Source organism: Tamandua tetradactyla, chromosome 8 (assembly GCF_023851605.1).
Source record: "Tamandua tetradactyla isolate mTamTet1 chromosome 8, mTamTet1.pri, whole genome shotgun sequence".
NCBI classification, from domain to species: Eukaryota; Metazoa; Chordata; class Mammalia; order Pilosa; family Myrmecophagidae; genus Tamandua; species Tamandua tetradactyla.
The window spans coordinates 108,505,890-108,533,257 of NC_135334.1; the positions used below are offsets into that span (position 1 = coordinate 108,505,890).

Sequence of the window (27,368 nt, forward strand, 5' to 3'; positions counted from 1 at the left end):
CTGCTATGGTGATTGAGGAACATCTAAGAGTCCAGTGAGGCAGAAGTGTGGTAAGGAAGAGAGCAGGACAAGCAGGCGGGCAGGGGAGCTGGAGCCAAGTCTCAAAGGCCACCATAACGACTCTTCTCAGGGAGATGGAAAGCAGCTGGAGCGTTCTGCGCAGAGGAGTGCCATGATCTGACTCATACACTGAAACAGGCTTCTCTTGCTGTTGTTGGGAATGGACTGCAGGGGCAAGGATAAAACAAGGAGCACAATGAGAGTGCAATAAACAGGTTCTAAGAAGGTAGGGGTCAAGATCGAGGGTGGCGAGGAGAGCAGTTAAAAAGGGTCGAATGGTCTTGGATGTATTTTTCAGGTCTAGCCAATAGGATTTGGGTGTGAGAAAAACTGGGTACAGGAGGTTGCCGAGGTTTTTGGCTCAAGTAGCTGCAGGAATGGAATCATCAGTAACGGAGATGGAGAGGTTGGTGGTGCCTGTTAGGCAGGGAGGGGGCGTGGGGAGGTCAGGGCTGCAGGTATAAATAGGTCTTAAAACCGGTGCTCTGACCCATGTCTGGAGAACCCAGATTTTAGGGATTTGCATCTGTTTATGGGGGTGGGAGGGATAATTTTGCAGAAGCAACAAGAACAAAATAATATAATTAGAAAACCTCAAAACTTAGTTTGAGTTATGACTTTTAAACCTGATTCTCCCAAGGTTTTCCTTATTATAGGGTCATTTGTCTACCCTAGCGGCACTGCCCGTTTTTTCCTGCACCAAATAAAAGCTATGCGTGGACCACCGCTCAGCCAGACCCGCCATTTTCAACCAAATTTCTTCCTCAACTGAGAACCGACCTGATGCTGTGCCGGCCAGGAGCCGGCCGGGACCAGCAACCTTAAGCAAGCAAGCCGTCACCTCCAGGCAGTCTCCCGGGCTTGGGAGAACCCGCTCTTTCATCGTGTGCAGCCGAAATAACCGGGACTGTAAGGATCCCGAGATGGAAAGACTGAAGGACATAGTTTCTGGCCCTCTGTTTTAGGGATTGAACTGAGAATGGAAACTGAAAATGGAAATCAAGACAATAGCAGAGGAAAGCACTGAAAAGAAAAAAAAGAGAGAGAGACAATCTCAAGTTAAATAGGTGCTTGCCGATAATGCTGAGCAAGTGGATTCTGGTTTGGAGATGCGAATCTTCACAAGGAGAGATTTCTTCCAAAACAGATAGAAAAATGTAGAGATGGATATGTAGATACACTTTTGTGTCATTTAACAAAATGAAAAAATTGACCACCAATGGAAAGTAATAACCACAGTACTGAAAAGTTCAGCTGTTGTGGGGCTGGATTCAGAAGGCCCCAAGATGAGAAGGAAAAAAAATGCCTCTGGGTGAAAGACCAAAAAATGAGGATGAGCAGATGGTGTATGTGGAACTAGTTCTCCCAAATGTTAACCACAGCTGGATTGAAAGAGTATTTTGGAAAAGGGACAATGTTGTTTATATAAACATCCCACATTATAAATCTACTGGAGATCCAAAGGGTTTTGCCTTTGTGAAATTTGAGACAAAAGAACAAGCCACAAAATCCATTGAGTAGCAAAAGCTATTAACAATCCATTAGAATGATCATCAAGAAAACCTAGAATATTTCCTAAGACAGTGAAAAATAAAACTCATTCCTGCCTTAAAAGTACCTGAAGAAAAGACAAAGGAAAAAAGAAGAAAGGCTGAGTGAAGGAGGAAGACAAAGACCAGACCAAAGAGCCAAGTAGGGACACAAGCAGTGACAGTGTCTGCAAACTAAAAAGATCTAGGGTGCATCCAAGAGCTCCAAAGTAGAAGTTATTGAACCCACAAAACCAGTGTTGCTAGTTTGAAGCTATTATGTGCCCCAGAAAAGCCACGTCCATTAATCCTCATTCAATATTGCTGGGTGGGATTTTTTTTATTGTTTTTATAGAAACGTGACCCACCCAATTGTGGGTGGTAACTTTTGATCAGATGGTTTCCGTGGAGATGTGTCTCCACCCATACAAGGTAGGGTTGCTTACTGGAGCCCTTTAAGAGGGAGCCAGTTTGGAAAAAGCTACTGAGTCACCAGGCCCGACAGAGGAAACAGAACCCACAGAGCCTCAGGGAAGCCGTTGAAGAGAAAGCTAGCACATCTCGCCGTGTGACCTCCCAGCTGAAAGAGAAAACCCAAATGGCATCAGCCTTCTTGAACCAAGGTATCTTTCCCTGGATGCCTCAGATTGGACATTTTTATAGCCTTGCTTTAATTTGGACATTTTCACGGCCTTGGAACTATAAACTTGCAACTTAATAAATTCCCTTTTTTAAAAGCTGTTCTGTTCCTGGTATATTGCATCCCGGCACCTTGCATATTAGAACACCCACCTTCAAAGGGAAGGAACTGATATGTCCAGTTTGCCTGAATTCAGAACAGGAAAAAGGAAGAGAAGTAGCTCTGAAGATGCAGGATGCCTAGTGCCGTTAGAACTCTCTACAGAAGAGGAAAAGGATACTGGAGATATAAAAGAGAGATCCCTCTTAAAATTAAAAAAAAAAAAAGAAGCATAAGAAAAAAATATGACGAAAGATATAAAATGGGGAAGAGGTTATACCACTAAGAGTACTCTCACAGAGTGAAATGGATGGGTTTGAAAAATAGTATTTAGCTCTACAAAAGGCCAGTGTGGTTTCTTTAAAAAGACAATATCTCAACTAAAATTGGATTCAGAAATGGAAACGGGCCGTGGTATACCTAAAATATCTGGAATGAAAAATGAGGAAACCGTGAAGGGGGCCACTTCCCGGGAGAAGGCCACGCAGTGTGGCCACGGTTTGTGAGTGCGGTGATTGTGAGCTGTTACTACTGAGCTCTTCGGCAGCAATCTCTGAAGTTGTTTGTGTTGATTTGCTAGAAGGAGGTATGGAATGCCACGCGAGATTTGAAATTCCCGAGGATTCTCAAGAATAATAAATGCGTATATAGAAATAAGAAAGAAACACCGCTGGAAACTCTAGATTCTCTCTGGTGATCATGGACAGAAGTACTGGTTTGAAGATTGTGGTCAATACACAAGCCAAACTTAATCAGCCTCAAGGAAAGAGGCACCGAGGAGATAATCAACAAAGCTGAAAAGATTAGCCTGGCAGAGACTCAAAAAGCAAGTAAACACATTAGACGTTTTGAATATGACTGAACAAGAAATTATGACTCACCTCTAAATGTTCCATTGGATATTTGAGCTCTTTGTAGGAAATCCATTCTTGGCATGGTTGTACTGCACAATGAATGTTGCCTAAACGTACATCTTAATTAAATGGAGCATCTTTGATCCTCAATTTTTACATAAGGCTTTTGTATAGGGAGACAAGTACATTGCATACCACAATTTTTCATTAAACATTTTGTCTGTTGAAATCATCTTATGTAAATCAATGTTTATTATTAGTAAATAAATGTGTTTTGAACATTAAAAAAGAAGCTATGGGTCTTTTTGAAGAGTGCTTTGAAAACTATTGCTTTTTTATTTCTGAGCTTTGTATGTATGTTATACTATACAATAAAAAAAGGTTTAAAAAATGTGTCAGTGTCATCACTTGTGTGTGCTTTTTTTTAAATCTTTGTTATAATTCAGGGTCATTGTCATTTTTAGACACAAATGAACAAGGAATGGCAAATGATCATTGTAGGAAATTTTAGAAATTATAGACTGAAGAGTGCTTGGGTTGTTCAGTGGTAGAATTCTTGCCTGCCGTGTGGGAGACCAGGATTCGATTCCTAGTTCTTGCACCCCCCAAAAAACAAACAAACAAAAATATTGTGAACAAAATTCCCTATGATCTACATATGACATATCTGCCTCTATGTATGTGTATGTATATAGACAGAAATACATACATATCGGCATAAACATGCAAAAAAGAAATTGTAAACTGAGCTATACCTAAAACCAGATGCTTTTCTCATGGACATAGGAAGTTTTATGAACCCAAATTCTCTCTATTCATTGCTTGAGCAGTAGGAATCGGATTTGGACTCTGTTCTAGTTTGCTAGCTGCCGGAATGCAATATACCAGGAATGGAACAGCTTTTAAAGAAAGGAATTTAATAAGTTGCTAGTTTACAGTTCTGAGGCTGAGAAAATGTCCCAATTTAAGAAAGTGTATAGAAATGTCCAATCTAAGACATCCAGGGAAAGATACCTTGGTTCAAGAAAGCTGATGAAGTTCATGGTTTCTCTTTCAAGTGAGAAGGCACATGGCAAACAGTCAGGGCTTCTCTCTCAGCTGGAAGGACACATGGTGAACATGGCGTCATCTGCTAGCTTTCTTTCCTGGCTTCCTATTTCATGAAGCTCCCCGGGAGGCGTTTTCCTTCTTCATCTCCAAAGGTCACTGGCTGGTGGACTCTGCTTCTCGTGGCTATGTCATTCTGTCCTCTCCGAATCTCTCTCTGAATCTCCCAAAATGTTTCCTCTTTTATAGGATTCCAGTAAACTAATCGAGACCCACCTGGAATGAGTGGAGACTCGCCTCCACCTACCCAGTTTAACAATCACTCTTGATTGAGTCCCATCTCCAGGGAGATGATCTAATGACAGTGCCAAACATACTGAATAGGGATTGGAAGAAACAGCTGCCTTTACAAAATGGGATTAGGATGAAAACATGGCTTTTCTAGGGTACAGACATCATTTCAAACCAGCACAGACTCAATAACATTTATTGATCGGCACATCAGAGGTTAAGTGCTTTTGTTTAAATTAATCTCATTTAATCTTCACAATAACACTGAGAGGGGGTATTATTATCTTACATTACATCAGGGGGAAATGAGGCTCAGAGATTGTGAGCAACTTGTCCGAGATCACACAGCCTGGGAGCTGCGGGACAGGCATTTGAATCCAGAGCCAGCATCTTATCCCCAGGTCACAGTTGAGGCCCATAATATGAGCAGACAATGAGAGATTTAAGTAGAAAGCACATAGTCTCTAAGCCCAGTGTTAGCCAAGGATTACCTATCTTCTCTTCAGAAAAGAGATATCTATATAGGAGGAATTTCACTTTGAATTTTTGAATATGAAGAGTCGAAAATTCATCTTAGAATATGAAGATCATGCTCTTAGGTGCTAGGAGAAGGTGGGTAAACATTTTATCCAATGCTAAAAACATGTGATAACAGAGATGGGAATTTGCCTTTTTCCATTTGCTTAAGGGAGTGTCTAAATTCACACCTTTTAGACACACACAAGTGAGTGAAAGAGAGAGAGAGAGAAACGAATATTTATTGAATGCTTACTCTGGGCCAGATACTGTGCTGAGTGCTTTCCATACATGATTTCTCTTAAACTTTACGGCAATCCTGTGATCGATGTCTGAACTGTAACATAGTATTAATAATACTGCTCTCTCCCTTGTTTTACAGATGAGGAAACTGAGGGTCATGTAGGTTAAATATAGTACCCACAGTACTCAAAGCTTGTGAAAGACAGACCCAAGATCGCAGCCCATGGAGCTCCAAGTAACAACCCACTGGAGTGTAAATTGGTAGCTTTCTGGCTTACCTCTTGACATTTTTGATCCAAGTCACAATGTAGGCATGTTCTTTTAGCCTAGTAATTTCATTTCTAAGAATTTTTCCTAAGGAAATAAGCAGGTGTATATGTGCAAATATTAAGACATATGTATGTTTCATTATTTAAGTTATTTATTATAATAGTATATTATTACTATTATTATTGAGTTATTTGCATTATTAGACTTAAATGTCTAATCATAAGAGATAGATTAAAACCATTATGGTGCATCCATATTGGAAATCTTATGAAGCCATTAAAATTAATATTATAGAACAATATTTGACACCACCCCAATTGTGTAATGTAATTACAGGGTATTTAACAGACATTGAAAGAATACTGAAAGAGATATACAAAACTTTCCTAAAAGGCATGAATGACCTTGTTTAATTTGGTTCAAGGCTGACAAGACACTTTCCTTAGCCAGAGGTCCAATGCAGAGTCATTTTGAGGTTCTGTAACGGGCGACACATTTTCCCATTACTCATTGAACAAGTCTAGACTTCTTAGCATAGCCTACAAGTCCCCAGATGATTCTAGTGTTCTGACCACAATTAGACCCGCTGTCTGCATGGCTCACTATGCTTCGCCCATGTAACCTTTTTTGGTTCCTGGATTGCCCCCTCTCAGCCTTATTCCCGTGCCGGGCCTTTGCACATGCTGTGCCTACTGCCTGGAATGTTTTCCCCCCACTCTTCTCATGACTGGGTCCTTCCTTCAGGTCTCAGCTTAAATGTCACCTCCTCAGGGGGCTGGTGAGGACCTAATGTAATGTAAGGGGTCCCCTCTTAACCTCTATCACGGAAGCCTGTTCTTTTTACTTTATAGCACATATGGTCATTTGCAATGACATATTTATGCCTGTTTTACTTGTTCGGTGTCTGCCTTCCCCTAGAATCTAAACTCTGCAAGGGCAAGATCCCTGTCTATTCTTGTTCATCACTGTACTCAGAAGCTGTTTATATTAGGCACTCACTGAATAGTTGTTGAATGAATGAAGAAAGTTAATACTCAAATTAATATTCTGAACCTAGCAAAGGGCCATTGAAGGTTTACAAGCTCATTGGAGAAAGCAGGCAAGTATTAGATAGTGTGTGGCTTATAATCAGTGTAACACCGTGAGCTGGGATCACTCACACAAGGCAATGCTTCACTTATTTCACAACCATTTTCTTAAGAATGGCTCATTGGATCTCAACTGTGTCCTCCTTCCTAGAAGTAATATGACCTGGAGAGAAATATCACTGAGCACAGGTCTCCCGTTATTCTACAGGTGTCTAGGGCTGGGTACGTGGGTTGCCGTGGAGCTGGCCAGGGCTGCTTTGCACGCCTTACTGCCCTGGCGCCCCACACGGTCCCTCACTGTCCTTCCTTAGGAAAGGGGAGAGACCTGCTGCGCCGTGCTCAGGGGGGCTCAGTCTGGACTTTTCTAAAATCTCTAGGGCAGTAGTTTGCAAGCAGAAGCCATCACACCCCTTGAAGAACCTCATGAAATACTAACATGGTGGCACAAAAAGGAACTAAATGCAATAATTTTGTGCTAAAAGAGAAATCTTCAGATGTAAAATCTTGTAGCGGGTTGAAGAACAGTGATGGGAAAAATTAAAACATTAAGTTGATATTTTTTCCCCCTGCAGGTGGGCAGGTAAGTGATCGCCTTTGTTTGACTTTAGAAGCAGAATATGGAAAGCCAGCTCAGGGCCCACCATGAAATTGGGTGGGGGTAGGGGCTGGGGAGCAGGAGATGGGATGAATATTTCCCATGCTGTGTGCAGACAGCAACTCCTCTCTCCTACCACGCACTCAATGCTGCTATCAACTTTTCCAACAGTCGATAGCAAATACACCTCATAAATCAATCTGGATGAGAGGTCAGAAGCCAACCACAGCCAACTAAAACCTCTCAGCAATAATTCATCCAAGATCTGAGTAAGGATTTTTTTTTAACAAGTCCTAGGAGGCTCTTGTTTATTCTAATCAGATCAGTAGAGGAAGAACTAAATTGGGGAGAACTCACATTTTTCTCTTATCCCAGGACACAAGCCCAGATGTTTTTATAAGGGGAGGAAGAGGAAAAGGAGAAAGATATGAGGAAAGAGTGGGCTGAGGAAATGAAGTTGGGTTGCCTCAGCTTTCGCCCTGGGGTGGACCTGCTTCTAATCGCTTCCTCGCGGAGAGAGGCTGTTCTAACCTGTGTCCTGAGTCCTGTCGGTGTTGTGTACTACCACAAACACAACTAAACTCCTGTTTAATGAGTGCCTGGCATGCGTAGACATGGTGGAGGAGGGCGATGAATCCGGTGAGTGTGCCTCCTTTGAAGAGGTTTTAGGTTAGAGAAGTTTACCCACGTGTGAGAAAGTGCTAGAAACTGGGCGGTAGTAGAGCACCGGTGTCATGCTTTAGCCACAGACCTGCACCGGACACGGTATGACCTTAAGCAAATTCCTCAGCCTTCTGAGTGTCCAGCTCTCGGCTCTAAAATGGGGAATAATAGCAGTAGCGACTCATAGGCATGCAGTGCATTGAAAACCAGATGATTTAATTGGGTTTCTGGACCAGAGGGCCCACTGGAGTCGTAAAGGCAACACGAGGCAGCGCTTTCTGGTTATCAGTTGGTTTTAAGATTCTCCCTCCAGGCCCAGGTCTAACCTGATGCTCGATTGGCCCCTCCTGGTGCCTGCGGTGACCTCTGCAGGACGTCGGGGCCGAGGGCCTGGAGGAACCACAGGCTCCTGCAGGCGAGATGAGCAAGCCAGCCTGAGCAGCAGAGCTCACCAGGTGTCCGAGAGCTCGGTACGGCCACACACACACCACCCCGATCAGCAAGCCTCTGTGGTTTGTTTGTTTGTTTTGTATGCTGTATGGCGGGGGTCACATTTCATTATTTTTCCATGGGAGTATCCCGTTATTGCAGCACCATTTGTTGAATTTTTGTTTGTTTTGCTTGTTTGTTTTGGGGGAGGTTGCATGGACTGGGAATCGAACCCGGGTCTCCTGCACAGCAGGTGGGAATTCAACCCCTGAACTGCCCTTGCACCCCTCAAGGCTCTGATTTTAATATCCCCTAGACAGCCTCAGGCCCACAGGCAAAAGCTGCAAGCTACTTTTTAAAACAAGATGATTTATTATGTTTTTCTCTAATCATAAATGTAAAAAAAATGCTTATTGTCACAATTAGGGCAGATTTGAGGCATATAGAAAAATAGTAATAATAGCCTCCCTCTCCCCATCCTGCTTATTCTGCCCCTCCCCATGTTACTACCCCATCCTGTGAGGTCACCACTGGTAACTGCTGTAAATATCCTCCCACGACTTGTTAATACTTTAAAAATACATTGAAGTGTTTACATAAGCACGTACATACAGTTCTATGGATCACGATAAATGTTGATCTACAACTTGCTTTATCTTTCTTCCACAGTCCAAAGTATCGTGGACATCCTTCCTGGTTTGTATTTGGAAACTCCAGATACAGCGGTGAGTTCTTCTTTTCTCAAGTTCTGCAGCACATCCAGCAAAGTAACAGGGCCGTTCGCTTTGCTTCCCAGGTTGTCACTGCTCCCAAGATTTCATCCAAGGAGGTCCAAGGCCCCAGGTTCTGAAACCTAATTTGGGGTGGGGAGTGTGTCAAATAATTCATAACTGCTTCATTTCTCTGTAAAACCAGGGCAGCTAGGGCTATTTATGGTCTGTTTCCCCTTTCCTCGGAAATTCTCTTTGCAGCTTTTCTCTGGATTCTCAGCAGCTACAAGGAAGATTTGGCAGCAGGCACTGTCTCTGCCACAAGCCCCGTCACACAGCCCCATCTGGGAAGGAGGAAAGGTGGAGCGTGCTTGTGCCCAACAGTGTAGCCCATTGTGCGCTTAGCCCTGTGCAGGGTGGCGGGGCCCTCGGCCGCGTGGGCAGGGCGCCCAGAGCACATCACGATGAATAGGGCGCATCCAGGACGTCTGGCTGCTGGGACAGCTGGCCCTGTAATAAAGCTGGCCAGGATGAGCCGGAGAGTACAGTTAGAAGCCCACTTTCTCATCAGGTCCTGGGTAATTCCTGAGAAAACGAACCTGGAACAGAATCCTGTCCCACACCCAGAGCTGTAGAGACAGGAGGGAGGGGTGGAAGTTCCCGGTGGCCATGGCCAACCCGACTGTCTTCTTCTCCCTCTCTACCTGTACCATCAACCCTGGGTGGGAGGAGGGCCCTCTGGAGGGATGAAGACGTGCTTGGGATGAGTACTCAGGGGTCCCTCTCAATTCCCCCTGGAAGGCAAGACACCAGCACACCCCGCCTTCACCCCATGGCGGTACCAGAGCGCACGGAGGCACAGCCGAGTGGGCCCAGGTTAAGCGCGGAGAAGAAACAGCCTATCTTGGGAGGGAAAAGGATTCTCGGACCCCAGACTGGAGCTGCTAAACCTTGTGTAGCCCTAATAAGCATAAGGAGCTCCTTCCAGCCGGCAGCAGCTCAGCCTTCATCCAGTCATTTATCACCTGTTCACCGTGTTCATTATCATCCGAGAGCCAGAGAAAGTGGCTCCTTTTACAGCGGTTTAAAAGGGAAATCAGAACATGTCACAGGGTATTTGCCAAAGCGCTAGAGCCTGGAAAGCAAAAGCCACACAGGGTGGAGACCTGCGCTGATAAATATACATGGATATTCTCTAATCATATTCCCGGTAAATGTTCATCATCAGATGGTGAGCTTCTTTGGAGATAGGGGGGTTGTTTGATTCCCTGTATATCCTCATCCAATCATTCCTTTTGAAATGTAATCTATGAATGTATTTATGAATATATTCAAGTTATTGAAGATAGGGTTTATGAAGCAGGAGCATGCTAAATGTTTGCGAATTAACTCAGAGAACAGAATCTGTTCTGATTATGGTATAAACAACATAGCCTCCAGCTGACGATTTATTCGGAGTCTAACCTAAAGGGACTGGGCTGGCCAGGGCACAAAGAAGTGACAAACAGAAGTGAAAGGAGGCTTTGCCTCCAGCCTTCACAGTTGAGTAGAGTGGCCACCAGATCCCCCAGATGATTTCAGGAAGGCTCCATCTGTTTAAAATTGCTTTTACTTTCTAACTGAAATTCTTTTAACCCAATGGTCGAAATCTCTCCATTCCTCAATGAGACACGAGGCTTAAAATATTTTTTTAAAAAAAGGAATATAAAAAGATCCCCTAGCACAGTGCCTGGTATATGGTATATATACCCCCGAATGCTGGTTTCCTTCTCCTTGTCTCCACCCTGTGGGCTTTAATGCACTGAAGTTGGAGTAAACAGATGCAGATTTCTTTCCTGAGAGCAAGACTTGGCAGGAAAAAGAGACTGAGGGCCCAGGGGGCGTGTCGACGGGAACTGGTGGAAAGGATGCTGTTTTAGTGCACTGCTACTACTTTCCTAGCTAAAAAGGGTGTGTGGGAACATTTGCCACATCAAGGCCACTGGATGCTTACAAACCAGGCTTGAGCACTGCAAGGCTGTATCTCAAGAGTCTGGTGAGAGGAATCTAACTCTGAATCTTTTTCAGAAAATTCCCATCTTACACTTAGTTACCGTTATACTGCATCTAGCTCATTTCCTCATTTTAGAAAGAAACTAGGTTTACATGCTTTATGAAGAACTCTATGTTTACTTTATTTGAACAAGATCTAGCAAAAAATTACAATGGAGTTATGCTATGTATTTTCCTAGCTCTGTCTGATAAGATGGCCTACAAGCAATGATACCTCAGTACCAATGAGTATACCTAGCACCAGATCTGTTTTTAAACACCATTCTTCAACAAAAGGAATCAAGCCTCCCTGGAGAAGTGGCTGATTCCAGTGCTGGGGTAGGGAAAATACAAGAGGAGTCAGAAACATTTTGTGAAGCCATGAAGTAGGGAAGTGCTCAAAATCAGATGGAAGCATGTAGAAAGAAAAGAAGAGCCAAATTAGAACTATTTGACCAACGAAATAAATATTGTTAGTATTGGATTCTATCCATAGAATAAATATCTGCGTCCATAATGATGCAAGTATACATTACACGTTAGTCATATAGTCCATATTGATAGAAATATATAATAGATAAATGGCAAAGAAGGGACAGCTCTTCCTTACACTAGAATTTCCATTAATAAATGTAGAAAGAAATAGAAAAGCACTATTAGGCAAACACCACAGTAATACTTGTTGCAGATAAGATCCTCAGATGGAGGAAGTAATCAGCTGGCAAAAGTTTGAAGAGAAATATGATTTACAAAGTCTCAAAGTATCTTCCCCAATATATCTATTAACTACAAAGGAAAACAGTAACTCTGTGGTGGAGAAACCTTGCAGACACACTTTAACTAAGTGATCAAAGTTAAAATCATCAATAATAAAGCATGTTGACCTCATGGACCCCTTAAAATGAGGCACCAAGAAGGACATAACATCATTTGTTAGTATTCGAGGGACATTTTACAAAATGAGGAGCATTCTTCTAAAGCATCAAGACATGAAAGAACTATGAAGCTGTTACACTAGAGGAGACTTTACAATGGAGAATTAACAACTAAATGTAGTGCAGGATCCTGGACCAGGTCCTGGAACAGAAAAAAGGACATTAGTAGAAAGACCCGTGATTTTCAAGTTGTATCGATGTTAATTTCCTGGTTCAGATGATTGTATTATGGCTTTCTAAGATGTTGGCATTTGGAGAAGCTGGATGTGGGACATTCAGTAACTATTTTTGTAATTTTAAAATGGGTTGAAAATAAAAGTTAAAACAATAATAAAATATCATTTTATATTTAACATTAATGTTCAAACATTAATAAATTATAAAATATGATAAGAGAAGGGAAAATTAAAACTACACCGAGATACCATTCTTTATCCATTAGTTGGCAAAAACCCAAAGGCTTGACAGCACGCTCCGAGAGCCTAGGGGAGAACAGGCATGCGTGTACACTGCTGGAAGTCTGCGGAGCGCTACAGTTCCTACGGAGGGGAACTTGGCAATGTCAACCAAAATTACAAAGGCATTTATTTACCTTTTGACCCAGCAATCTTACGTCTAAAAATCTCCTCCGAAGATAAACCTCCACAAATATGAAACAACACATGCACATGGCCATTCACGGTACCCTTACTTAACAGCAAAAGATGGGAAACAGCTCACATGTGCGTCAATAGGGAACTGCCTGAATCATCCATGCAATAAAGAATGTAGCAGCTGTAAAAGAGAATGCTGACCGATGCAGAGGGCTCTCAGTATATTGCAAAGTGAAAATAAATCAAGATACAGAACTGCATGCAAAGTGTACTACCTTTTATGTAAGAAAGAATGGGAAATAAGAATATACGTGCATATTTGCTTATTTTTCTAAAAACAAACAGCAGCAGAATGTTTATGCGGAGGGGGGTCAGAGATGGGCGTGGGATTTCTCTAAAGACACCTTTTTATATTGTTTTGGCTTTTGAATTCTGCAGTATTTTTCATGTTTTAAAAATAAATATATCAAATGGAATTGTTTTATTCTAAAGTTGAAGAAAAACAGAAACAGGTGAGCTTAACTGTATATCAAAGTGATATCATACCTGTACAGAGAAAATAATATTTCAAGGTAATTTTGAAGTATAGAATTCTGTACATCCTTAATGAAATATATTGTAAGGGCAAAAAGACCTGCAAATAAATCTTAAGTTTTACTCAAGTTTACTGTGTGTGAGAGAGAAAAAAAATACAATATTAAAAATTGTTGAATACATGTGGAGGGAGTGCTACTCATTGTAACTTCTTTTCCTGCTTTTCTGTAAGTTTGAAATTTTTCGAAACAAAAATTTATTAGCGCTGGCTTAAGTATTAGGAAAACTGTGCATTAGGCTTAATGGTGACACACTTGCTTTGTGACATAAGTCATTTCACTTCCCTGGGCCTCACTTTCTTTTTCAGTAAAACAAGGGCGTGGAATTCCATGGTGTCTATATTAGTTTCCCAGCTGCTGAAACAAATACCACGCAATGGGTTGGCTTATGTGTTAAGCTGCCGGAATGCGATATACCAGAACTAGAATGGCTTAGTTCTAACGGAGGGAACTTAATAAGTTATGAGTTTACAGCTCTAAGGAAGTGAAAATGTCCAAATTAAGGTACCAACGAGAGGTTACCTTTACTCAAGAAAGGCCAGTGGTTCAGGACCACCTGTGTCAGTTGGGTAGTCACGTGACTGGCATCTGCTGGCCCCTTGCTCCTGGGCTCCGTTGCTTTCAGCCTCTTTTCCTGCGGGCGTCCCTCACTTTGCTTCTCCAGGGCTGGCTTTCATCTCTTGGCTTCCCTTGGCTCTCTCCAGGTTCTGGCTTGCTTAACATCTCATGGTAACCTCAGCTGGGCTCCAGGCATATCCAAACCTCTGTATCTCTGTTCTCCACGTGTCTGCCTCTATGTCAGCTCTGCTGGGAAGCTTCTGCCGGCTCTAAGGCTTCTGTCGTTTCTATCATTTCTGTTAGCTCTGACTCTCTCCACAATGTTTCCTCTTTTAAAGGATTCCAGTTAACTAATCAAGACCCACCTGGAATGGGTGGAATCATATCTCCAGCTAATCAAAGGTCACGCCCACAGTTGGGTGCGTCACATCTCTGTGGATATAACCTAATCAGGTCTCCAACCTACAGTGCTGAAAAGGGATTAAAAGAAACGGGTGCTCCCACAGGGTCAGATCAGGATTAAAACTTGGCTTTTCTGAGGTCCCTAATACTTTCAAACCAGCACAGCTTCAATAATGAGAACGTACTGGCTTACGGTTTTGAGGCTAGGCAAACTACAAAGCTGAGGCGTCATCAAGGCAGCGTTTTCTCCCTGAAGACCGGTGTTCTGGGGCTGTCTGCCATTGACCCTTGGTCCTTGGCCTTTCTGTCACCTTACGATGCGTGTGGTGGCCTCTCCTGGCTTCTCCTTTCTTTTCCGGGTTCCGCTGGCCTCCAGCTTCTGGCCACTTCTCACCTTCTCTAAGGCCTCCAGTAATTGGATCTTGACCCTGCTGATTGACTTGGGCCCCACATTAACCGTGTAACCTCATCCCAAGGTCCTATTTATAATGGGCTCGCACAGCAGGAACGGAGCAAGATTAAGAACGTGTTCTTCTGGGTGCCTGTCTCCAGCCGCCACACTGCCTCAGGTCCTTTCCAGCTGTGAAGGTGTGATCCTACGACCGCAAGTCAGTCTTTCACACCATGACAAAGCCAACCTCAAGTCACTACATCGAAGGCTGTAAAGAGAAGTTAGTGGTTTCTGAAAAGCTTTCTTTTTTTTTTTAAATAGTCCCATTTCATATCATACTTAATAAATAAGGTCCTTGGTCTGATAGGTCCTGTTCTCCCAAACTCTTCTAGAAATTGAAAAAAATCTGATTTTGTTTTATTCCTACAGTTAGCCCAGGAAGAAAAAACTCCAAAAGGCGTTCTTTGTAGGAGCTGCTCCCAAATTCTCATAAGCTAATGAAAAATTAAAAAGGCGGTATCAGAGTTAAAAGTTATAAGAATGAAAATGTCTAGGACACAGATATTCCCTAATATTTAAATTAAATATAATCTTTTTCGTCAGTTAAACTTTTAAGCAACCCTTTGGTAAAAGTCAGCTTGTAGGCTCGTACACACACACACACACATATATACTCACACATATGGATAAATATATACACATATTTTTTAAATAAATGACTATGACTATAGACTTTTATTTATAGTTTTCAATGGAAAATGTGTGAATCCCAAAAGAACAGCTATAGAAATTTGTTTAATTCTCCATTTTTTGGACACAATTATATTTTATTACAATCATTCATGGGGACACTGTGTGTGCGCGCACGTGTGTGTGTGTGTGTAGGCAATACAGAAAATTCACACCTCTGTAGCAGCTGTGGTAGTCTCAGTGTGCTCATTCATTTCTTCATTGCTTTGCTTTACATTATTGAGGGGCTACTATGTGCCAGGCACTGCACCAGTCCTGGGTAAGCAGTGTTGATGGCACTCTGTCTTCTAGTTGGGGGGACACTTTGAAAGCATAGTTAGAGTTGGCCTAATATGTGTTTTCCGAAAAATTTGGCCTCTAGCTGCTCCTGTGTATGTGAGACGGGGAGATTGTGAATCCATGGCAAAAGCCAGAACGGGTGGGAAAAAGGTGAGCTTCTCTGCAGATGTGTGAAGAGATATAGCTAGGGTCACGGAGATTGTCATGCCATTGGCTTCAGGTTTCTATTCTCTGCAGTTGTCACTTGGCTTTCCAACTCCCTGAGCTTCAGTTTCCTGTTAGTTAAGTTGGGGTGAGGATTTAGTAAATTAAAATAATGGGAGGAAAGTGCTAGCTGTAGGCCTGACATGTAGCTTCTGCTAAAGTGAGGGAGCTATGAGCACTTATTCCCGAAAATGCTTAGGCTAACTCTTGCTATGCCTTTGTTTCATTTATTCTTTACCATCTTCCTATGACATAGCTGTTATTAATATTATCCCCATTTTTTCAAATAAGGAAGCAGGCTTAGAAAGGGGGAGAAACTTGTCCAAGGCCACACAGCCAGTAGACATGGATAAAAGAGTTCAAGGCTCTCTAAACACAAATATTATGCTTTTATTTTTATACCTTGATGCCTGTGGAAAGGGGCAAGTCTGAAAAGAGCTCTTTCTTCCCTGACCCAAAGGAGTGATTTGACCTACAGAGTTTTTTCTTTAGTTAGTTTTGAATCATTACCACTTCAGATTTCTTAACATCGTTTCTCTAAGGCAGAAATTAAAAACTAATTGTTCCTGTGACAAACTGCTGTAGTCCCCACCTCCCCCTTTCATTTTAACTAGCCTGCTTCCCTCATTTACATTACTGGTCTCTGCCCTTTGACATCTGAACTTCTGACCCTTGCCTTTTATATTTCTTATAGGAAAAAAGGCCTGGGGTTTCTACACATTTGCTTATATATGAATGTTCACAGAAGCTTTATTCAAATCGCGAGAAACTGGAAACAACGCAAATGTCCAATGCAAACAAACGTCCATTAAAGGAGAGGGTAATCACATTTTGATATATCTATACAAGGAATGCCACTCAGCAATAAAAAGAACAAGTTATTGGTACATGTAGCAGCACGAATGAATTTTTTAAAACATTTTGCTGAGTGAAAGAAGCCAGACACAAAAGACCACATACTAAATAATTCCATTTCTATGAAATTCTATTTTACTATAGCATTAAACAGCTCAGTGGTTACCTGGGGCTGGAAAGTGGGATGGATGACTGGAAATGACCATGTTGCAAAGGTCGCAAGGGCGGTTTGGTGGGGGTGACAGAAATGTTCTGTATATTGATGTAGGGGTGGCGGTTGCATGAGTGTATGCCTTTGTCAGGACTTATTAAACTGGACACTTAAAATGTGTACACTAAGGTCCCTTTGGGGGACTTGGGAGAAAGGAGGAAATAGCCAACCTCCCCACTTAGAGAATTACTGATATTCTCACAAGCAGTGGGGACAACCAAATCAATAGGCTGAGCCCTTGATTTGGGGGTTTGCGCCTATGGAACTTATTCCTGCAAAAGATAAGCTAAGCCTACTTCTATTTATGCCTAAAAGTCAACCCCAGAGGGCGGATCATGGTGGCTCAGCAGGCAAGAATGCTTGCCTGCCATGCCAGAGGACCCGGGTTTGATTCCCGGTGCCTGCCCATGTTAAAAAAGAAAAAAAGTCAACCCCAGAGAACTTCTTTTGTTGCTCAGATGTGGCCTCTCTCTCTAAGCCAGCTCAGTAGGTAAACTTACTGCCTTCCCCCCTACATGGAACATAACTCCCTGGGGTATGAATCTCCCTAGCAACGTGTGATAGAAATCCTAGGATTTGCCAGGACCTGGCATCATGGAACTGAAAAAGCCTTCTTGACCGAAAGTGGGAAGAGAGAAATGAGACAAAAATAAAATGTCAGTGGCTGAGAGATTTCAAACAGAGTCGAGAGGTTATCTTGGAGGTTTATCTTACACATTATACAGATATCCCTTTTTAGTTTATGTTGTATTGAAGTGGCTGGAGGGAAGTGGCTGAACCTGCTGAGCTGTGTCCCGGTAGCCTTGATTCTTGAAGATGATTGTATAAAGATATAACTTTAACAATGTGACCATGTGATTGTGAAAACTTTGTATCTGATGTTCCTTTTATCCAGGGTATGGACAGAGGAGTAAAAAAATATGGATAAAAAAATAAATAAATAATAGGAGGATAAGGGGTAAAATAAATTGGGTAGGTGGAAATACCAGTGGTCAATGAGAGGGAGGAGTAAGGGGCATGGGATGTATGAGTTTTTTCTTTTTTTTTCTGGAGTGATGCAAATGCTCTGAAAAATTATCATGGTGATGAATACATAACTATGTGATGATATTGCGAGCCACTGATTGTACACCATGTATGGACTATACGTGTGTGAAAATTTATCAATAAAAATATTCTTTACAAATGGGTGCACTAATTATATGTGAATTACATCTAACAAAGTTGAATTATTTTTTAAAGCATCCTTGTGTCTATTTTTCTTTTTATCGCCCTTGATGCCACAACCCATGGGTGCAGTTTGTGGCTTTAAAAATGAATGAAGCAAGCTGGGTGTTAGAGTTGCTGCTTCCTACAGACAAGAGCTTTGTGAGAAAGATCAGATGGTCTGTTTGGAAGTCAGCACTGTTTTTCCATCACTGAGGGGATTGCTGTGCAACGCTGCCCCCAAAGCTCATTATCTCAGCATTTAATGCTTTGTTTTTGTTTTTTCAAAATACAGAAAAGTAATTAGAAGACATGATGGGCAATAACCTCTGTGCCAAATTGCCTTGTTTTAATTTGATGATGCTTTTGAATTGTTCAAGCTCAAATAATTAATTCAAAAACTGCCATTCTCTTGATAGGATTTTTTTTTTTTTTTGGAATGTGCATGCCAAGGATTATAAGGAATGTTTTTCATGGTAAATCTTAACCCCCTAATGACCACCGGACCACTGATCTGCTTCAAATATTCAAAAGATAATAAGCCACAAGTTCACAGGAGAATTATCTCCAGGCCTCTGGAAGTCTCGGTTTGACTCTCACTGTAGTGACATTTATAAAACCTCAATTGCTTTAATCACATCACAGGAAGACTGAATCAGGTTTCAGGATTCACTCAGGGTTGATAATTAAGCTCATTCCTGAAAGGTCTGAGGAGCGCTAAAGCACTGAAGTGAAACCTTGGAAATTAGGGATTTGAATAGGAGAATCGTGAACTTCGGTAAAGAAAACATTCCCCATCGGTGGTGCTCATAGAACAAACTTCACCAAACCAAATAAGATTAATGAAAGTAAAATGAAGGAAAACACCATGAATCTTGTTTTCCGTGAGAGCAAAGAAGAGAAGGGAGTAGGGTGGGGGTTTAAACCCCTAACTATGTAATTACAGGCCAAGGGGAGGTGCTCCTTCCAGCTGGAGGAGTGCCTGCCCAGCTCTTTCCCGACCGCTGGTTGGGTTTGCCTTTGGAATAGTTTGGCCTCTCTAAATGAAATCAGAGCAAAATTCCGGGCCATCTTTTGTAAATGTTTGTTCTCCACAAGGGCAGGGTGACTTCCTAAGTGGGTAAGCTGGCTGCAGATCTGAGCAAGTTTGGAAAAGAGATCCAGGCCTGCCCTTGAACTCCGGGAGCTGTGCACAGCAGCACACACGCTCCACCCTGGCGTGAGGCCCTGAAATGGAGCCCAGGCTCCTCCAGAAAGAGTACTGCACATTCGGGGGGGTGCAGGCCTCACCTGGACCTCGTTGGTGAACACAAGGAGTGGGTAAGCCTTGGTTAAATCAGGTTTTTGCTCCATAAAGCATGGAGTCTTGACCCCAGTTTCCACCACTAACTGAAAGAGTGGCTGATTTTCAAGCTCACTAATAAGACAGTTGACAACCTCTGGGGCATTTCATGGAAAATGAATCTGTGAGCTGGTGCTAGTTTGAAACTGTTATGTACCCCCAGAAAAGCCATTTTCCTTCAATCCTGATCCAATCTCATGGGGCTAGACCTATTGTTTTGGATTGTTTAGATTGTTTGATTAGGTTGTTTCCATGGAGACTGACCCACTCAATCGTGGGTGTGACTTTTTGATTAGATGGAGATGTGACTCCGCCCATTCAAGGTGGGTCTTGATTAGTTTCCTGGAGTCCTTTAAAAGGGGAAACATTTTGGAGTTGCTTCAGAAGCAACATGGAACAGACATTTGGAGGTGCTTGGACTGCTGACAGAGAGAGTAGAGACCTAGACACGGATGTTTGTAGATGCAGAGCCCAGAAGACATCTCCATGTGCCTTCCCATGAGATGCTAAGTGAGCCAGAACCCAGAAGGATCCACAGGGGCTGAGAAAGCCATTTGAAACCAGAAGCCAGAAGATGCTGATGCTCATCACATGCCTTCTTATGTGACAGACATCGGCCTCTCTTGGGTCAAGGTATCTTTCTCTGGATGCTTTAGTTTGAAAACTTTTATGGCCTTAGAACTATAAATATATAGCTTAATAAATCCCCTTTATAAAAGCCATTCCATTTCTGGTACTTTGCATTCCAGCAGCATTAGCAAACTTAAACAGAGTCTCATAGAACCTATTCAACTTTCAGACTAGTCATTTATTCCTTTATTTTTTATGCCTAACAAGTGCCTGGCATAAATTAGGCACTAAGAAAGTGGATTATGGAATATATAGGTTGACTTCATACTTTCCAGCCTAGCGAGCAAAGCCCTCCATCCAATTTTAGCTCCTGCTTCTCTCCAGCATGGCCTTTCCCTCTGAAATGTGTTCTTGGAAGCCTCCCCACGTAGTGTGTGTGCTCTGTGGTTGACTTCATCTTCTGCTCTCCTCTGTTCACCGTCCACTTTGTCTCAGCCATACTGGCCTTTGGGAGTCCATAACCCTGCCAGGCACATCCGCCTTAGGAACAGCCATAGGCAGATAACCGCATGCCTTTCTTCCTCTCCTTTCAAGCCCTGCTCAAATGCATCTTCCCAGTGATGTTTTCCCTCACCACGCCACGCCCCATCCCATGTCCTTAATCTCTTTATCCAGATCCTTTTCTTCTTTTTTTCTGATAGCATTTATCACTTTCTATCATACCATATAATTTAATTATTTATTCTGTTAATTGTATGCGTCACCTGCTACAATGTAAGCTCTGTGATTTTTCTACTGAGATATCAGTGGTTTGCACACTGGTATTTGAATGGTGCCCAGCACACTGCAGGCGTTTAATAATTTTTAGACGACAAAATGTGATACTTCTTGTATCACAAGACTATCCTTTTCATTCTAATTGTCCATTAATTATATTTTCTGTAATGGATTCTAAGCTCGTAGCAAGCCAGGAAGGGGTCCATGTTGCTGAATCAATAATCTGAGCCCCAGGCATAAATCCGGGTACACAATAGACCTCCAATAATCACTTATTGACTGAAAGAATTAAACCATCTTAGCTATCGTTCTGAATATATTGACATGGAAATAAACTATCTAAGAGTCTAAGTGGCTTTGGGAATATCTCTTGACCTTAGTGGACTCAGCTTCTCCATGTAAACAATGCAATAAGGTCCTGTTTAGCTTTTGTCTTCCATGGACCTATGCCTTCATGCCACGCCTCTTCATTCTTCTCAGATGCTACCATTTTTAAAGTCTAGATCTGGTACAGTTACCAAGATGTATGTTTTTGGAATTCCTGATATAATTTTAGATAGCCCCAGGTCTTAGAAGACTTTGGAATGGAAAAGACTGTCTCATCTATTGATATTGGTACCACTGTGCAAAGTCTGAGTTTTTCTAACTTGTAAGTTAGATGTCAGATGAGGAAATCATAAATATTTAAAAAGAAAATAGTCCTGCTTATAATAGATCTATCCGTGACGCTTTGAAAGGATGTATGTCCCCTAGAAAAGCCATGTTTTAATCAAAACCCCATTTCATAAAGGCAGAATAATCCCTATTCAATAATGTATGTTTGAAACTGTAATTAGATCGTCTCCCTGGAGATGTGATTTAATCAAGAGTGGTTGTTAAACTGGATTAGGTGACGACATGTCTCCACCCATTTGGGTAGGTCTTGATAAGTTTCTGGAGTCCTATAAAAGACGAAACATTTTGGAGAATGAAGGAGATTCAGAGAGAGCAGCGACGAGATGCAGAGTCCACCAGCCAGCAACCTTTGGAGATGAAGAAGGAAAATGCCTCCCAAGGCACTTCATGAACAGGAAGCCAGGAAAAGAAGCTAGCAGATAATGTCGGGTTCTCCATGTGCCTTTCCATATGAGAGAGAAACTCTGACCATGTTTGCCATGTGCCCTTCCACTTGAGAGAAACCCTAAACTTCATCAGCCTTCCTGAACCAAGGTATCTTTCCTTGGATGCCTTAGATTCGACATTTCTATAGACTTGTTTTAATTGGAACATTCTCGGCCTTGGAACTGTAAACTAGCAACTTATTAAATTCCCCCTTTAAAAGCCATTCCATTTCTGGTATACTGCATTCCGGCAGCTAGCAAACTAGAACACTATCCAATCATCAAATTATTTTGTTCCTGTTTGGGGTTTAGATATCAACCTCAGAGGTCATACAAATAACCACAGAGTTTAATATCTCTTCTGGAGTCAGTGAGGATTGGTGGAGGGGTCTCTGCTCCTTTAGTTAGGGCCTTTTCATGAGTTATCCCTTTGTTCTAAATTCCAGGTCACTACCTTGATTTCTAGAGGATAGTCACTTCCGTGACCTATCAACAACTTCAAATCATGAACTGAACTCTCATCAACTTTCATGCCAGGTATAAAAATGGCTTAATTAACGAACACCTCAGCATATTCTTGTCCTTAATTTTTTATTTCTTTATTTCAATATGGTGAATGCTTGCTTTAATTACCCTGCCCTTTGTACCCTCCCCCCCCCCCCCAATCTTTGGGTGTGCTAAGGCCCATGTTTCAGATAGTCTTCAGACTATTCTGAAACTGAACTCATTCTGTTTTCTATTTTTTTCCCCATTCATCTTAACTAATTCAGAAAAGAGCAAAGTTTAAATGGCCCTTTCTTGGTGGAGGCCAGTCCTCCCCGGGTCCTCAGAATCAAGCTTGTCTCATGCTATGTCACCAAGTACCGTTTGAGCAGCTTCCTCAAGATGTAGAAAGTCTTCTCAGACAGGTGGCCTATCACAGGATGACTCCACCCCAGTGAGGTCTCCAGTAGAGACTCAGTCAAGTTGGGGATGGGTAGGGGTCAATGTTGGATAGGGCAGTCTAAAGACCCAAAGGAAAAATGTTTCCTGGGAAGGGAATAGCATGTGCAAAGGTCCTGAGGTGTGAATATACTCTGCATGAACAAGAAACAGCAAAAGGCTCATGAGACTGGGGATGGTGAGTGAAAGGTCACATGGAGCAAATAACTCCAAATAAGCTTTTTCATATTACTTAAGTTTTATTCTTAAAGCTTAAGTCTCTCTTCCACAGCTTGATATACATGAAGGTGCTGGCCATGGCTAGACTGGAAATTTTTCACTCTGACTGGGGCTCCCCAGGACAGAAATTGGGTCAAAATCCTTTTTCTGGTCTTCTTGGATTGACTAATCTTTAACTGGTAGTTGCTTAAATGAAATTCCTCTCCCTTGAACTGCCTTTTATGTAGTCCTCCACAAGCACCTGTCTTTCCTTTTCCTCCCTTGACCACGCTGGCCTTCCAGCTCTCCTACAATGTTCACAGTCCAGAATCACTTAGGCCAGTTTGCACCACTCTGCAGAGTGTCTTGATTTATGATCTAGTGAGTCAACTTTCTAATTATTGCCTCTCCTTATCCCTAATATCTGTTAAAGTCCTTCCTTTTTCCAGCTTCCATTTCTGCCTCTCTCTCTCTCTCCCTCTAGCTAGATGCCTTTGGCTGCCCTACTTAATGCCCGCTCTGCTCAGCCTGCTTGTAGGTATCTACACCCTGGTGGAGGGGAAACTCACTTCCCCACGCGTAGGACCAGAACAGATGGTAGGACACTTAGAGGTTCACTGCTGGTTTGTAAGCACTGCAAGAGCCAGGGTAAGAAATTTAGTCTGCAACACCTGAATATGTCCTCAAAACAGCTTTCACAATATTTGCTGACAAATACCAACACTTTCTATTAGAAAATGTCTTTGACTTGATCCATTTCTTCTCTAAACTGAGCACTTCCTTACTGTCCCAACCACACAATTTAATACAGTGTTGTTTATGGAGTGCTGCCTAATTCTTTGTTTTGTGAATCTCTTAATATTGCATCCCAACATGATTTAAAGTTCTTGAAGAGTAAGGACAGCATCGCCTACTTTTTTTGTCTTTCTCAGCTTTATCGGAGTGTTGTGTATACACACACTTAGTACTTAACAACTACTGGCGGGTTGACATTTCATTGTTTTGATTCAGCTCTGAGTTTTGGCACCAGTCATACAGAAGGTAAAGAAAGCGTAATTCCCGTGAGTAGGTACGTGCCTTTTGAACTCAGTGCTACCTCTGAAGTGGTGGCTGAAGTTAGCAAGCTGGGAGACGTGACAGCACTCCCACATCCCTGGAAGGCACAAGGCTTCACAATTCTGGACAAAAGGGGCAGTCTTTCCTGTTTTATGAGATGATTGGATTGTTCACTCATTTGTTAATTCAGGGAATATTATTTTTTAAATCATGAGCACGTTGTACTGTGAGTAATGCACGTTAAACATTATAGAGGACATAAAAACATTTTGAACTATGATATCTGGGGTGCCCAAGCTCAATCTGAATTCTGATCAGAAAAAAATCAACAACAACAAAAACCACTTGGGTCCTCCTCCTGGAAGAACCTGGCGGGAAGCATCTGCAAACAGTGTGGGGCTGCTGGCTGGACCCCTGCCTCTGGGCTGGAAAGGGTTATTTTGGTGGAAAGCAAGACCGAACATCTACACTTCCAAATGCATCTCTTTTTTTGTAGCTTTCGTAGATGTCTAAGCATTCGAACAAACCACCAGACATCAGAGGAGCAAAAGAGAAAGATTTCTTCTCTTATGTATTCAGATCCATTCCTAATTGGAATGAGTAAATTTTACCAAGCATGGTACATGTAACAGAAAAGAGAAATTCAAAGTCTGTTTGTTTCACTCCACCGTGGGTGTGTCACTCCGCTGCAGTGATAATGGCGTTGAGCCCGCCTGTGCTTACCGGGGTTTTCACTGACCTGTTCACTCGTTCACTTGTTTGTTCTTTCTTTCTTGCACGCGTGGATTTAATAGATGTTACTGAGTACATACTATGTGCCAGGCAGTGTGCTAGAAACCGTGAATGAGGCAAAGATGAATGAGGTACTGCTTCAGGCCTTACTGCGCTCAGACTCAGGAAGAGGAGATAAAACATGCACTTAAAGAAGTAGATCAAATATGCAATAAATTACCCAGGTGAATTAAAGCACTAAGGGGACAGCAATCTAGAGAGGAGGGTTTCATAGAGGAGGTAGCATTTGAACTGTGGCCTTGAAGGGAAGGGGAGGAAGTGAGGAAACAAGTAGGAGGGAATGGGGATGGGGCCGAGGAGGGGAATTAATAAGAATCAAGGCAGAGGAGTAGGAAAATGTAAGAACTGGATGTGGAAACGTGAGTAGTTTCTACTTCGATGGGAGTTGAATGCGTATCAAAAAGAAAGGAGTGGAGAGTCAACACACAACTGGGGAGTCTGGGCTACATTCACATGTGGGGTGAACATATCATTCAGTACAGGATACATTTGAGAGTGAAAAGGGGCATAAAATAATTAAAATAATACATACAGGAAACATTTATTTATTGACCAACGCATTTTTATTATATTGATACATCTTTCAAATAGTTCTATTCAAAACTATTTTCAGATACTGCAGTAAGCACTGGGGGTAAAGCAGTTTGCAAAAGGACAAAGATCCTTGATGTTAGGGGTTTTATTTTGGTGGGGGGAAATAAATATAGAAGAGATAAATATTTTCAAAAACTGTTTCCAAAAATGAAATTGCTTATAAATATTAAACATTATCAGTCTATCCAGCAGGTGACGCTGTCCTTACTCTTCAAGAACTTTAGATCACATTGGGATTCAATATTAAGAGATTCACAAAACAAAGAATTAGGCAGCACTCCATAAGCAACACCATATTAAATTGTGTGGTTGGGACAGTAAGGAAGTGCTCAGTTTAGAGAAGAAATTAATCAAGTCAAAGACATTTTCAAAGACATTACCTGTGTAAATATAGACACATATACTTTGGGATGTTCAAATATATGTTTGTTTTTTTTTGTTGTTTGTTTTTTCAAGCACATTTTTTAAACCTTCTTTATACTGATTGTCTGAGCATTTATAAATAACAATCCCAACAATCACGTTTGCATATTCAAATCCTTGAGTCAGTTTCTTGAGCAGATATGCTGTTAATACAAATGACACTAGTATTTTGATGAGTAGCATATTATTTTTAAATTTTTTCATAGAGTTACCTGCAATGTTCTACAAAGTTGCATTTCAAAGTTGAATTTTTGATGATACTTTTAAAGAGAAGTTATGGTTTACAGAAAAATCATGCGTAGAACACAGGGTTCCAATGTCCCACCCTATTATTAACACCTTGCATTGGTGTGCTACTTTTGATTCAATTGACAGAAGGTATATTCTTATAATTGTATCATTAACTATAGTCCGTGGTTTAACTTAGGGTTCACTGTTTGTGATGTGCAGTTCCATGGATTCTTTAAAAATATTTTATTCTAATAACATACATGCAACCTAAAATTTCCCCTCTTAACCACATTCAAATATATAATTTGGTGCTATTAATTATGTTTACAATGTGCCACCATCACTACCATGCAAAACCTAAACCTTTCCATCATCCCAAATAGAAACTTTGTACATTTAAAGCATCAATTCCCTACCCCTGTCCCATCCCCTGGTGAGCTATATTCAAGATTCTGACTCTATAAGTTTGCTTACTCTTTTTCATTTCAGTAAGATAGCACAATATTTGTCCTTTTGTGTCTGGCCTATTTCACTCAACATGATGTCTTCAAGGCTTGTCCATGTTGTTGCATGTATATGAACTTTCTTCCTTTTATGGCCGAATAATATTCCATTATGTGTACATACCACATTCATCAGTGGATGGACAGTTGGGTTGCTTCCATGTTTTTGCAATTGTGAATAATGCCACTATGAATGTTGGTATGAAAATATCTATTTGAGTCCCCGCTTTCAATTCTTTGGAGTATATTCCTAGCAGTGGGACTGGCAGACCATATGGTAATTCTATACTTAACTTTCTGAGGGACCACCAAACTGTCTTCCACAGAGTCTGTACCATTGTACACTCCCATCCACATATTCTCCACTTGCAATTCTCCGGTTTTCTTTTAAATAGTAGCCATTCTAGTGGGAGTGAAATGGTACCTCCTTGTGGTTTTGATTTGCATTTTCCTAATGGCTGATGATGTTGAGCATCTTTTCATATGATTTTTTTGACCATTTGTATATCTTCTTTGGAGAGATGTCTATTCAAGTCTTTTACCTATTTTTAAATTGGTTTGTCTTTTTCCTGTTCAATTGAAAGATTTCTTTATATATTCTGGATATTAAACCCCTTTTGGGTATGTGGCTTCCAAATAATTTTCTCCCATTGTGCAGCTTGTCATTTTACTTTCATTATAAAGCCCTTTGATGGCATAAAAGTTTTTAATTTTGATGAAGCTGCATTTATCTCTTTGGGTGTTGGTCTAAGAAACCATGGCCTAACGAAAAGCTCAGAAGAGAAACTAAAACTCCAT

General features: G+C 41.6%; 2 pseudogenes; both read left to right on the plus strand.

Annotated features, from left to right (window-relative positions):
* Positions 1 to 1,052: 1,052 nt before the first annotated feature.
* LOC143645270 (la-related protein 7 pseudogene) lies at positions 1,053 to 1,682 on the plus strand (annotated as a pseudogene).
* A 720-nt stretch (positions 1,683 to 2,402) lies between these two features.
* Positions 2,403 to 3,190, plus strand: LOC143645271 (la-related protein 7 pseudogene; annotated as a pseudogene).
* The last annotated feature ends 24,178 nt before the right edge of the window (positions 3,191 to 27,368 follow it).